This window comes from Ctenopharyngodon idella, chromosome 3, assembly GCF_019924925.1.
Source record: "Ctenopharyngodon idella isolate HZGC_01 chromosome 3, HZGC01, whole genome shotgun sequence".
NCBI lineage: Eukaryota > Metazoa > Chordata > Actinopteri > Cypriniformes > Xenocyprididae > Ctenopharyngodon > Ctenopharyngodon idella.
In genome coordinates, this window is record NC_067222.1 from 57,185,387 (window position 1) to 57,197,907 (window position 12,521).

A 12,521-nucleotide genomic window follows, 5' to 3' on the forward strand; every position below is an offset into this window, starting at 1 on the left:
GCAGCGTCGGGGTTTTTAGGGACGATGCGGACTCGGGCGAGAGATAGCCCGCGAGCGTCTCTTCAACCCGAGGCATCGCCCCGTAGCCATGCTGTTTCAGCCCCACTATATTACTATAGATCGATGTTTGGGGGCTGAACACTCTGTATTGTACTGGCCTTCTCCACGATCTCGACACCTCGGTGTGGAGATCGGGGAAGAAAGGCAAACCCCGACACTGGGGTAGTGACCGGGCAGGGAGAAACCGTTCATCGAGTTTACTTTTAGGTTTCGTTTCAGCTCTCTCTGCTGGCCAGTCAATCTTTAACTTATCCACTGCCCTAGTCACTACCTCCAAGAGCTCCTCATATGCTGGGGAAGAGGATGGCGGGTCCTCCTCCCCAGCCTCGACGCTCGCCGCATCAACCTCCTCGGAGGAAGAGAGGTGAAGCGCCGGTGTCTCTCTCCGGGGGGAAGAAACCGCAGCGCGTGCTTCCACCACCAGAGGAGAGACACTGGACCTGGCAGGTGAGGGACGAGATAAGGCTGGGCCCGTCTCCATCCCCTCTGCCAGCTCCATTTGTGAACCCCACGAATGAAGTCTGCGCTGTGCCTCAGCAGCAGCGGGACCCGATCTGCGGGGAACACCAGCCAAGGCACCCTCCTTATCAAAGAGTGCCCGGCGTGATCTTAATACTCTGAGGGTGAGCTTATCGCAATGCACACAGACAGCCCCCTCGAGAGCTGCCTGTGCGTGCTCAACCCCCAGGCAAACAACACACATTTCGTGTGTATCCCCTGGTGTCAGATATCTATCGCAGGGATGAACACACTTGACAAAATGCTGCTGTTTTTCCGCCATTTTCGTGTCTTTTATATATATATCTATCATTATATATATGTGGTGTGCAGTGAAACTCTTGTCCTCAGATGAAGAGATCTTATTCAGGCTACAGATGGTAGACAAACAACACCAAATAAGACACACAAGGTAACATAGTGTGCTTGCTGAAGACAACAGAAGCTAGCGATCTCTGCATCCGGGTATGCTTTATAGTTTCCTGGTCCGTGACGTCACCCGCCTCTGACGTCTTGCTACGCGATTGGTTAGATACATGAGTGCTTCAATGACGCTATCATGCAGAAGGTTCCCAATGCGTTATACGCAGCGTCAACAGTTCCCACGAAAGGGAACTATAATGCATGCCCAAACAGTGCAACGCTAGTGTCTGTGTCTTCACTAAGCACTCTCTGGGAAATCATGTGTCTTATTTGGTGTTGTCGGCCTCAGTACAAACATATAATATGATGACGAGCAAGCACCATTTCAGATTGTGTGTTCATCCCTGCCCATGCTACATCACAGGTGGGGATACACATGATTTATGTGTTGTTTGTTTGGGAGCAGAGCATTCTGATGTTCCTACGGAGGCTATTTATATTTAACACACACACACACACACATTATATATATATATATATATATATACACACAGGTGCTGGTCATATAATTAGAATATCATGAAAAAGTTGATTTATTTCACTAATTCCATTCAAAAAGTGAAACTTGTATATTATATTCATTCATTACACACAGACTGATATATTTCAAATGTTTGTTTCTTTTAATTTTGATGATTATAACTGACAACTAAGGAAAATCCCAAATTCAGTATCTCAGAAAATTAGAATATTGTGAAAAGGTTCAATATTGAAGACACCTGGTGCCACACTCTAATCAGCTAATTAACTCAAAACACCTGCAAAGGCCTTTAAATGGTCTCTCAGTCTAGTTCTGTAGGCTACACAATCATGGGGAAGACTGCTGACTTGACAGTTGTCCAAAAGACGACCATTGACACCTTGCACAAGGAGGGCAAGACACAAAAGGTCATTGCAAAAGAGTCTGGCTGTTCACAGAGCTCTGTGTCCAAGCACATTAATAGAGAGGCGAAGGGAAGGAAAAGATGTGGTAGAAAAAAGTGTACAAGCAATAGGGATAACCGCACCCTGGAGAGGATTGTGAAACAAAACCCACTCAAAAATGTGGGGGAGATTCACAAAGAGTGGACTGCAGCTGGAGTCAGTGCTTCAAGAACCACTACGCACAGACGTATGCAAGACATGGGTTTCAGCTGTCGCATTCCTTGTGTCAAGCCACTCTTGAACAACAGACAGTGTCAGAAGCGTCTCGCCTGGGCTAAAGACAAAAAGGACTGGACTGCTGCTGAGTGGTCCAAAGTTATGTTCTCTGATGAAAGTAAATTTTGCATTTCCTTTGGAAATCAGGGTCCCAGAGTCTGGAGGAAGAGAGGAGAGGCACACAATCCACGTTGCTTGAGGTCCAGTGTAAAGTTTCCACAGTCAGTGATGGTTTGGGGTGCCATGTCATCTGCTGGTGTTGGTCCACTGTGTTTTCTGAGGTCCAAGGTCAACGCAGCCGTATACCAGGAAGTTTTAGAGCACTTCATGTTTCCTGCTGCTGACCAACTTTATGGAGATGCAGATTTCATTTTCCAACAGGACTTGGTACCTGCACACAGTGCCAAAGCTACCAGTACCTGGTTTAAGGACCATGGTATCCCTGTTCTTAATTGGCCAGCAAACTCGCCTGACCTTAACCCCATAGAAAATCTATGGGGTATTGTGAAGAGGAAGATGCGATATGCCAGACCCAACAATGCAGAAGAGCTGAAGGCCACTATCAGAGCAACCTGGGCTCTTATAACACCTGAGCAGTGCCACAGACTGATCGACTCCATGCCACGCCGCATTGCTGCAGTAATTCAGACAAAAGGAGCCCCAACTAAGTATTGAGTGCTGTACATGTTCATACTTTTCATGTTCATACTTTTCAGTTGGCCAAGATTTCTAAAAATCCTTTCTTTGTATTGGTCTTAAGTAATATTCTAATTTTCTGAGATACTGAATTTGGGATTTTCCTTAGTTGTCAGTTATAATCATCAAAATTAAAAATATCAGTCTGTGTGTAATGAATGAATATAATATACAAGTTTCACTTTTTGAATGGAATTAGTTAAATAAATCAATTTTTTGATGATATTCTAATTATATGACCAGCACCTGTATATATATATATATATATATATAGTGTGTTCATAAATTATGAACAAAACTGCCCTATTTTATTTTACCACAAAACATCAATTTTCTTTTCTTTTTTAACGCCATTCCAGCTTCTATTGCTATTCAAGGCAAGAAACAGGTTTATTTATTAGAAATAAAACTAAATAAGATGCAAAACAAACTCATTTAAAATGAATCTGAAGCCTACTTTCTCATTCGGCACGAATCCAACTGTTTCCATTTTCGAGATGAATGCTAAACTTAAGACTTTCTTTCTTATTTTACTACAAAGATCACAAACTTGACATCATGGGCTAGCCCATCTGCTTCGATCATTAGAGTATTAGTCCACTTTCAAATAAAATTTCCTGATAATTTACTCACCCCCATGTCATCCAAGATGTTCATGTCCTTAATTCAGTCAAAAAGAAATGAAGGTTTTTGATGAAAACATTCCAGGATTATTCTCCATATAGTGGACTTCAATGGCCTCCAAACGGTTGAAGGTCAAAATTACAGTTTTAGTGCAGCTTCAAAGGGCTTTAAACGATACCAGACGAGGAATAAAGGTTTTATCTAGAGAAACCATCGCTCATTTTTGAAAAAAATACAAATGTATATGCTTTATAAACACAAATGATCGCCTTGTAAATTCCGCCTTTCGTATTCTTCAAAAAGCTCACGCTGTATGTCCTACACCTTCCCTATTCCGTAAATTGAATAGGGAAGGCATAGGACATACTGCGTACGTTTTTTGAAAAATACAGAAAGCGGAAGCACGTACAAGGCGATCATTTGTGTTTATAAAGCATATACATTTGTATTTTTTTAGAAAATGACCCATCGTTTCACTAGATAAGTCCCTTATTCCTCGTCTGGTATCGTTTAAAGCCCTTTGAAGCTGCAAAAACCTTAATTTCTTTTTGACTGAAGAAAGAAGGACATGGACATCTTGGATGACATGGGGGTGAGTAAATTATCAGGAAAATTTTTTTTCGAAAGTGGTAATCCTTTAATGACTCTTCCATTTACTCTTTGACGTGGAGGGACTTTGAGCCTATCGCTCTTGTCACTCTTCTAGGTAATTAAAGCCTACTTCTTGCCCACATGATATTATTCCTTTATATTTTTTAAACAACTTGCTAAAACTATAGATCCTAGTTCCCTTTCGAAAGGGAACTCCACACTGCGTTTGAACACATATGGGGAACGCCATCATGTGAACCGGTGTCTGAAAACAATTATCAAATTTCACCAATCCTATTGGCCGGCAACAGCCTATGACGTCATCATAGACACGACCCGGAAGTATAAAAGGAGTGTGTCACACAGGACAACCTCACGGCTATCCATAGTCAGGTGCTGTAGTTCGAGGGTTTGGGAGGAGCTAGGAAGGCATGGCACGACAAGATGGATTCCAGTGCAAAAAGAGATAATTTATTGGCATTATAGTGCATAGTGCATCCATGTAAAGCACAACTTAATAATAAAAAAAAGGAAAAAGGAAAAAAAACAAAAAAAATAAATAAATAAACAAACAGTGCTTAAACAGCACGTTCACTTTGCAAGTCGGACACAAAGGAAAATGGCTAAGGCAGCCAAAAACCAACAACAGCATTCACATTATCCTGCACTATAGTAACAGAGCAGACTACCAACCTACTTAACCCACTAATCACTCTGATTAAATAAGTAATTTTCCCACCACACATAAACGGCAAAAACCATTTTAACAGGGTAACCTTATTCTAACAATGTACATTATATCAATGACATTATGACAACCTATTATTTGCCCCAGCCAAATAAATACACTGAGCATAATTTAACCACAGTAAATGATTACAATAATAAATATACATTAAACAGACAAACATCAAATTAAATTTATAACGTGTGTTGTCCCCCGGTTATGAAAAGTAGTATGACAGCTGCTATCATAAGAGCGTTCCGGGTTACGCGCGCTACCGGAACGATCAAATCACCGCAGCTACAACAGGTAAGCATAGAACACTACAACTGTAAAATGCTGTCGCATATGATGTTAAATGCACAATAAACATTCTGTAAAAACTACCAGACACCGTGTGGTTATTGTACATACCGTGAGTACACCTGATAACCTTAAACAGTTAGCAAGAAAGAGCAGAAGAAATGAAACTTACATGATGTAAACAAATGTACAACTTGCGCAGTCGCTAGCGTCCATAGTTGGACATTCTAACCAGTTACGTATAGACACACATCTATCCCCCGAATTATATAATGAAATGTTATAGATAGATCATGAGTTTAAATATATTAGACAAACTGAACAGTAACATTTACCCCAATGAGTTGCTCTAAACTGGCGCCCCGGGGTGACGTCATCGTAAGAGTTGGTCATCACAGAGCGCCTAGAGAAGCAGTCAGCATCTTTTCGTCTGAAGGGGCTGTTTTGTCTGATCGCGATTTTTCGAATCTTGTAAGAAATTCAATCTAAGTGTGTGGATCCCTGTCACAGATTTTTGACACCTGTCTGGGAGAGGAGCATGCTCGAGGGCGCTGTCTGTGTAAATTTTGAGCGTCTGCCTATGAAGACGCTCCGCTCGTGTCTGGCCCTCTTCTCGAGGGGAGAGGAGCCGGCATCTGTGCCTGGTGGTTCTGGTCTGGTGCGGCTGAAATCATGGGGTTCTCAGGTGGAGCTCGCTAAGGAGTTTGAGAGAGGTGTAAATCTCTCTCAACCCCCAGTGGCTGACGAGGGTGAGCTGCTGGATGATGAGTGCTCTTCTGGCGTTAAGCCCAAGAGAGCAGGAGATGGCGGTTGATGAGGAAGTGGGCGAGCCTGCTGAATCTTCTTCAAAGCCTCCCTGCCCTGCGTATGCAGAGCTGCTTGAGGTTATATGGAGTGCGCTTCTGGCAGACTGCAGCTGCCTTGGGAGCGTGTTAAGAGAGGGGCCGCACGCGGACGGCTCGACGAGCGGTTCCTTTCTGGCCATAACCCGACAGCCCCTGTGAGCCTTCCATTCCTTCCTGATCTTCATGTTGAGATCGAGAAGGCATGGAAGAACCCATACTCGGCTCATATTCACTGACATCAGCGGGCGAATTTCACTGATGTTGAGGGATTGAGCCAGCATGGGTATGTGTCGATGCCCCCTATTGACAAAACGTTTGCGAATCATCTTGTCAAAGGGCAGGCCCCGACACTGAAAGCTCCAGTCCTGCGTTCCAAGCCCCTTAAGATGACTTCTCGTTTGAATGGCAGGGCATACGCAGCAGCGGGTCAGGCTGGTGCTGCTTTACACACCATGACGGTGTTACAGGCCTACCAGGCTGACCTGCTGAAGGATCTGGATCAGGGTCAGGGTCTGTCCCCTGAGGCGGTAGAAGAGCTGCGCCGCACCACAGATCTAGTTCTCCGGGCCACTAAACAGACTGCTGCCTCGGTTGGAAGATCGATGGCAGCAATGGTGGCCACGGAGAGACACCTGTGGCTGAACATGGCTGACATCGGGGAGAAAGAAAAGGGCTTTCTCCTTGATGCGCCACTTTCGCCCTCTGAACTTTTTGGTACCTCCGTCGAGGCGGTGGTGGGAAAGTTCAGAGAGGCGAAGGCGCGCTCAGCAGCATTTAAGACCTGCATACCACTCAGATCTGATCCTGGGCCCAGACAGACAGGAGGTCCTGGTCTGTCCCGATTCGAGGATCGGAGACAGGGCCAGAAGTCCAGTGTGGCCTCTCGGGCACCTCCTCCTCCTCGGAGCAGAGTCCCAGAGAAGGCGGGACTCCAGGAAGAAGAAGCAGGATCTGAGGGAGGTGATCAATCACAGACGCCAGCAGCGTCAGTGACTGATTTCTACAGATATGAACAAGTTAAATTTAAGACTTTTTAAGACCTTCTCACATAATATTTAAGACCAAACCTACGATGGAAATACACACACACACACACACACATATATATATATATATATATATATATATCAGTGGCAAGCTGTGACTTTTTTAACCGGGTATGCTGGGTGGTGAGTCATGTAAAAAAAAATTATGCAGTTACAGGGACATTCTAAAAAGTTTAACGTGGCTTAATGTACTAAGACAGTGATATTAACAGACCAAACTCAGTAAACATCATACTAATAAAGTATACTATGTACAGCAAAGCAGATGAGCCCAGAACATAAACGCAATTTGTTTAATTACACATTGGGTTTTTTTCTCCCATAGAAAACCGTTATAAAGAAAAAGCTTTTAACATCACTTAATGTAACCTAGGCTACTAAGTGATATTAAAAGATCAAATTCTGCACAAAATATTTTTTCTGTATACTATGCTTTATTAGTAAAGTGTTTACTAAGTTTGGTCTTTTAATGTCAATGTCTTAATAATACATTAAGCCACATTAAGTGTTTTCTTAATGGGAAGAAAATGTTAATTAAACGTGTTGCATTTATATTCTGGTCTCATCTGCTTCTCTGTACATAGTATGCTTTATTAGTATGGTGTTTAGTAAGTTTTGTTTGTTAATAACACTGTCTTAGTAAATTAAGCCACGTTAAGCTTTTTAGAATGTCCCGGTTTAGGGCTAATATGCGAGACGCTCGTGTTCTCAGTGTTAGTTTACTCATTTGCTTGCTCATGACAAATAGCAACACAGCGAAAAGTATTTCTAATATGTTGGACCTTTTACTGAGAGTAGCCTACATTTACCTGTTGAGACGTGCCTTCACAAGCACCTGTAAGAGCTGTTGTGATGTTTGAGTTGATGGAGGCGCAACAGGCGAAAGTGCGTTTCCAAACATGCTGTATTTTTGTAATCTGCTAGGTGCCGTTAGTGTCACACAAACAACATACTTCACCTTTAAACGTATCAGTTTAGGACACAGATCTAAATCAGACACGACAAATAAAAAACACCATGTCAATTTAAATGTATGCCATAAGTATTTTTTAAACTAATAATTAAAAATAAGTATAACATAATAAGTAGGCCTATTAGCAGCCTATTATAAATAAAAAATAAAATGTAATTATAATGAATATAAGAAGGCTATAATAAATAAAAATATCATTATTCTTTAAAAAATAAGTTGAAATTGTGCAAACTGACTTTTAACAAATGCACAGACTATCGATTAACATCCTCTGATAAGCCTAGTTACAGTAGGACTGTAGAAGTTTTCATAAAAAATCTCTATGGAGAAAATGAAATACTATGAAAACAGTTTTAGTTATGATTTGTTTCCCCATTTGGTTAAGTCTAGTTAGAGTTGTATCAAATACAATGTGATTTTCAGTGTTTGAGATCTGGCAGCAGCTCATTTTTACTCTTGCTCATAGCTTATCCTACCCATGTAATTTGCCATAGACCAGCAAACCAATGAGAACACGGGACAATGATGACGCTCCATAACAAAAGCGCGAAGACGCAAAAGCTGCTGTAGATCAGCTTACCCGCAGGTCTCCGTAACTGGCAGATTTAAAGAAAATTACTAGTGATGGCAAAATGAAGCTTTGTGAAACACAGACGCTTTCCCCTCAAGTGTATCGTAAAAAGGTTCATTACTCGAAGCTTTACAACACGGTGCACACTAACGACATCTTGTGGTCAAAAGGTGGAAAAAACTGCCTTTGCGTCCCAGAAGACCCAGCTATTTTTAGACTGTTTCATGTAATAAATCAGTTTGTGCTATGAAAAGCGTGTAAAACAATGTAAATTATTATTATACATAAAAAAAAGTCTTTCACGTGTCATTTTACTTACACAATTTGAATAAATGAGTCTGAATAAAATTTGGGGAGAGAAATAGGAAAGCTTTGGCATATATCAAAATAAATGATTGTCGTAGAATGAAGTATGAACTGGGAATAAATACAAACTGAACACATGTAAATATTTATTCGTATTTTGGCATATTCTTTTGCTAAAAAGCAAATGACACTTCACATCTGCGCAAGGGTTCACGTTATGTGAATCAGAATAGGAAGCAGTCACGTGGTTGAGTGCGAAAACGAAGCTTCGGACGTCACCGATCACGTGGTTATGGCAAAACGAATCAAGCTCCGATACAGTGCTTCACTGTGAGATTTTGTTTTTTTGATACAAGCTTCGAAGCCTCGGTGTCAAACGTCACATCACTAAAAATCACCGTCGTGTGGCAAATAAATTACAGACAGTTACATACGCATTTCCAATCATGTAGGCTTTATGGTACACCTCAAACAAGAGATTTAATAGTAATTTATAATGTTAATATTAGTTGCAGAGTCCACGAATGGCTTGGGTATGCAGAGCATTCGCAGCTTATATGGACCGCACGCCACTGATATATCAGGCATGTGATCAGCTAGAGATAAAAAAGCAGGAAAATCTGACTGCGCACCCAAGCCATGCAAGATATGTCTTATATTGTAATAATACATACTATTGTTCTGTAAAAATAAAAATCAGCATTTAATAATCATGATAATAATTAATATATTATATAATGTTTTAAATGTATTAATAGAATTGTTATTATTAAAGTACCTGCGACAAGTTTGGAAACAATTATTAATGATTTTAAAATAAATCTCTTCTGCTTACCAAGGCTGCATTTATTTGATCAAAAATACTGTAAAAATGGCAACATTGTGAAATATTCTTACAAATAAAAAAAAGTTTTCTATTTTAATATATTATAAAATGTCATTTATTCCTGTGATCAAAGCTGAATTTTCAGCATCATTACACCAATCTTCAGTAACATTTTTAATGTCTTCACTCTTCACTCACTTTTCATCACTTTAATGTATGACGAACTAAAGTATTAATTCTTCTCTTTTTTAAATCTTACCATAAATGTTTGAAAAGTATCATTATTTCCACAAAAATGTTAAGCAACAAAAACTGCATTTTAACATTGATAATGATAAATAGTGAATGAATCTTGAGCAGCAAATCAGCTGTAACGCCACGCCAGCAGAGGGAGCCCTCTCCCGAGTACTGACTGTATGCCGCTCCCTCTGCTTTACTGGTTACTTCCTGTTTGGTGGACATTTAAGCATGGCCTTGCTCCTTGTACTTTGCTAAGTATTGCCAGCCGCTTATCAGAGCGGCGTTCTCAAGGAGTACCGTGATCAACTGGCTAAAGCTCAAGTGGCTAATGACTACCTCACTCAGTATTTGCGATCGCTACCACCGCCTATGCCCAGAAAGGTAAGCTTTGCATTACCTGACAAGTTTAATGGTTCTGCTGAGCAATGTAAAGGTTTCATCCGCCAAGTAGAAATCTTTTTCATGCATCAGGGAAGTGACTTTGATTCTGATGAGAAGAAGTGTGCATTCCTCATGTCATTGCTAACGGGCAAAGCGATCGAGTGGGCCGCTGCAGTTTGGGAAACTGATCGCTTGTTCCAAACATCCTACCCGTACTTCATAAAACAACTTAGAGATGTGTTTGAATACCCAGCAGGGGGCAAGGATGTTTCCACTCGTTTAATGCAGCTAACTCAAGGCCGCAAATCTGCCGCTGAATATGCTATTGAGTTCAGAACGCTTGCTGCTCAGAGTGGTTGGAACCATGTGTCACTCAAGGCCCTGTTTCGTCGCAGTTTGAATATGGAGTTACAGGCAGAGCTTGCATGTAAGGGTGAAGAGCACTCCTTTTCTGAGTATGTCACATTAGCCATCAAGATTGACAATCTCATGCGTACTCATCGCTCTCAAAGCAAGTCAACAAAACCCATGCATACCTCGCAAACTACACAGATTTCCGACTCAAGCCACGCCAATGATCATGCCAGTCCTGAGCCCATGCAGCTAGGGGTCACGAGATTATCCACTGATGAGAGATCAAGACGATTGATTCAGAATCTATGTTTCTACTGCGGTAATGCAGGCCATCGCAACGCAGTCTGTCCTCTCAAAGCCCGGAGAAACTACGCTGACAACAGCCAAGTAAGTGTGGACAATATTTCCGTTACCAACGCCAAATCTCTCACTACTACTGTCACGATTACTGCTGAAAATGTCTCCTTTGAATTCACAGCGCTGATTGACTCTGGCTCAGCATTAAACCTAATTCATCAGGACCTCATTACAACATTCAACATTCCCGTCCAACACTGTGAACCTCCACTCAAGGTAAACACCGTTAACAACAAACCCATTGGAGATGGCATCACTCAACTAACTCTGCCCATGAAAATGCAAGTAGGACTATTTCACCAAGAAACCATCACCTTCTACGTCCTTGATTCTCCGTGCCATGAAATCATCCTCGGATATCCATGGCTATCTGTTCACGACCCAGTCATCTCTTGGCAACATGGTGAGATCATACATTGGTCACAATTCTGTTTTTCTAATTGCCTGAGTAACACCATTACCAAGTCTTGTTTTACCACCAGCATAGAGAGTCCAGAATGTAAGCCGGTCACCATACCATCATGCTACCAAGAACTTCAGGAAGTCTTCAGCAAAACCAGAGCCACTCAACTGCCACCTCATCGTCCATGGGATTGTGCCATAGATCTCCTACCAAATGCCATACCACCGAAAAGTAAAGTATATCCTCTGTCACGTCCAGAAAGTCAAGCTATGGAAGAATACATCGAGGAAGCTCTCAATTCTGGTTTCATTCGTCCATCCACTTCCCCAGCAGCTGCAGTCTTCTTTTTCGTCGAGAAGAAGGATGGAGGACTTCGTCCATGCATTGATTATCGAGGTTTGAACAATGTCACAGTTAAGTTTCGCTATCCTCTACCACTAGTTCCTGCAGCACTTGAACTCAGAGAAGCTAAAATATACACCAAGCTAGATCTTAGAAGTGCTTATAACCTCATTAGAATCAAGGAAGGTGACGAGTGGAAGACTGCATTTTTGGTTCTGGGGCACCATTGACTTCCATATTATTTTTAATTTTTTTTCTACTATAAGTCAATGGTGCCCCAAAGCAACCTGGTTACAAACATTCTTCAAAATATCTTCCTTTGTGTTCAACAGAACAAAGAAATTTATACAGGTTTGGAACAACCTGAGGATGAGAAAATGATGACAGCATTTTTATTTTTGGGTGAACTATCCCTTTAATACTGCTTGTCAACTGAAAAGTTTCCCCATTTGTATTACAGTTCAAAAAATCTTTAAAAACAAATGACATTAATTATACATTAATTTCCCTTAATAAAAAGTAAATTGAGTAAGATGGTGTAAAAGGTGCGAGTGTGGATTAGTAATCTGGCCCCCTGGTATCAAGGAGAAAAAATGTTGGCCCTCGTCACTATCAAAGTTGCCCATCCCTGATCTATTACATTGATGCGCAGTCGACATGCGTTGTTAAAAAATGCCATAGTAACTGCCTCAAGTGAACTATAAAAATGAAAAGAATGTCACGTCTGAAAGCTGCAGTCATTTTTTATTGGTTAAAATTAATAGAGAATATCTCATATTTTTCCCTGGGTGCTCAACACCTATATAGCCTATAGTTCA

The 12,521-nt window shown here is 41.3% G+C and overlaps 2 protein-coding genes across 2 annotated transcripts in view; both read right to left on the reverse strand.

The window, feature by feature from the left end:
• Positions 1–12,521, reverse strand: part of LOC127508849 (gastrula zinc finger protein XlCGF8.2DB-like) — a 537,748-nt gene that overhangs the window by 465,096 nt on the left and 60,131 nt on the right. The gene's annotated exons all lie outside the window — the stretch shown is intronic.
• LOC127508848 (uncharacterized) overlaps positions 1–12,521 on the reverse strand; it is a 630,120-nt gene that overhangs the window by 400,438 nt on the left and 217,161 nt on the right. The gene's annotated exons all lie outside the window — the stretch shown is intronic.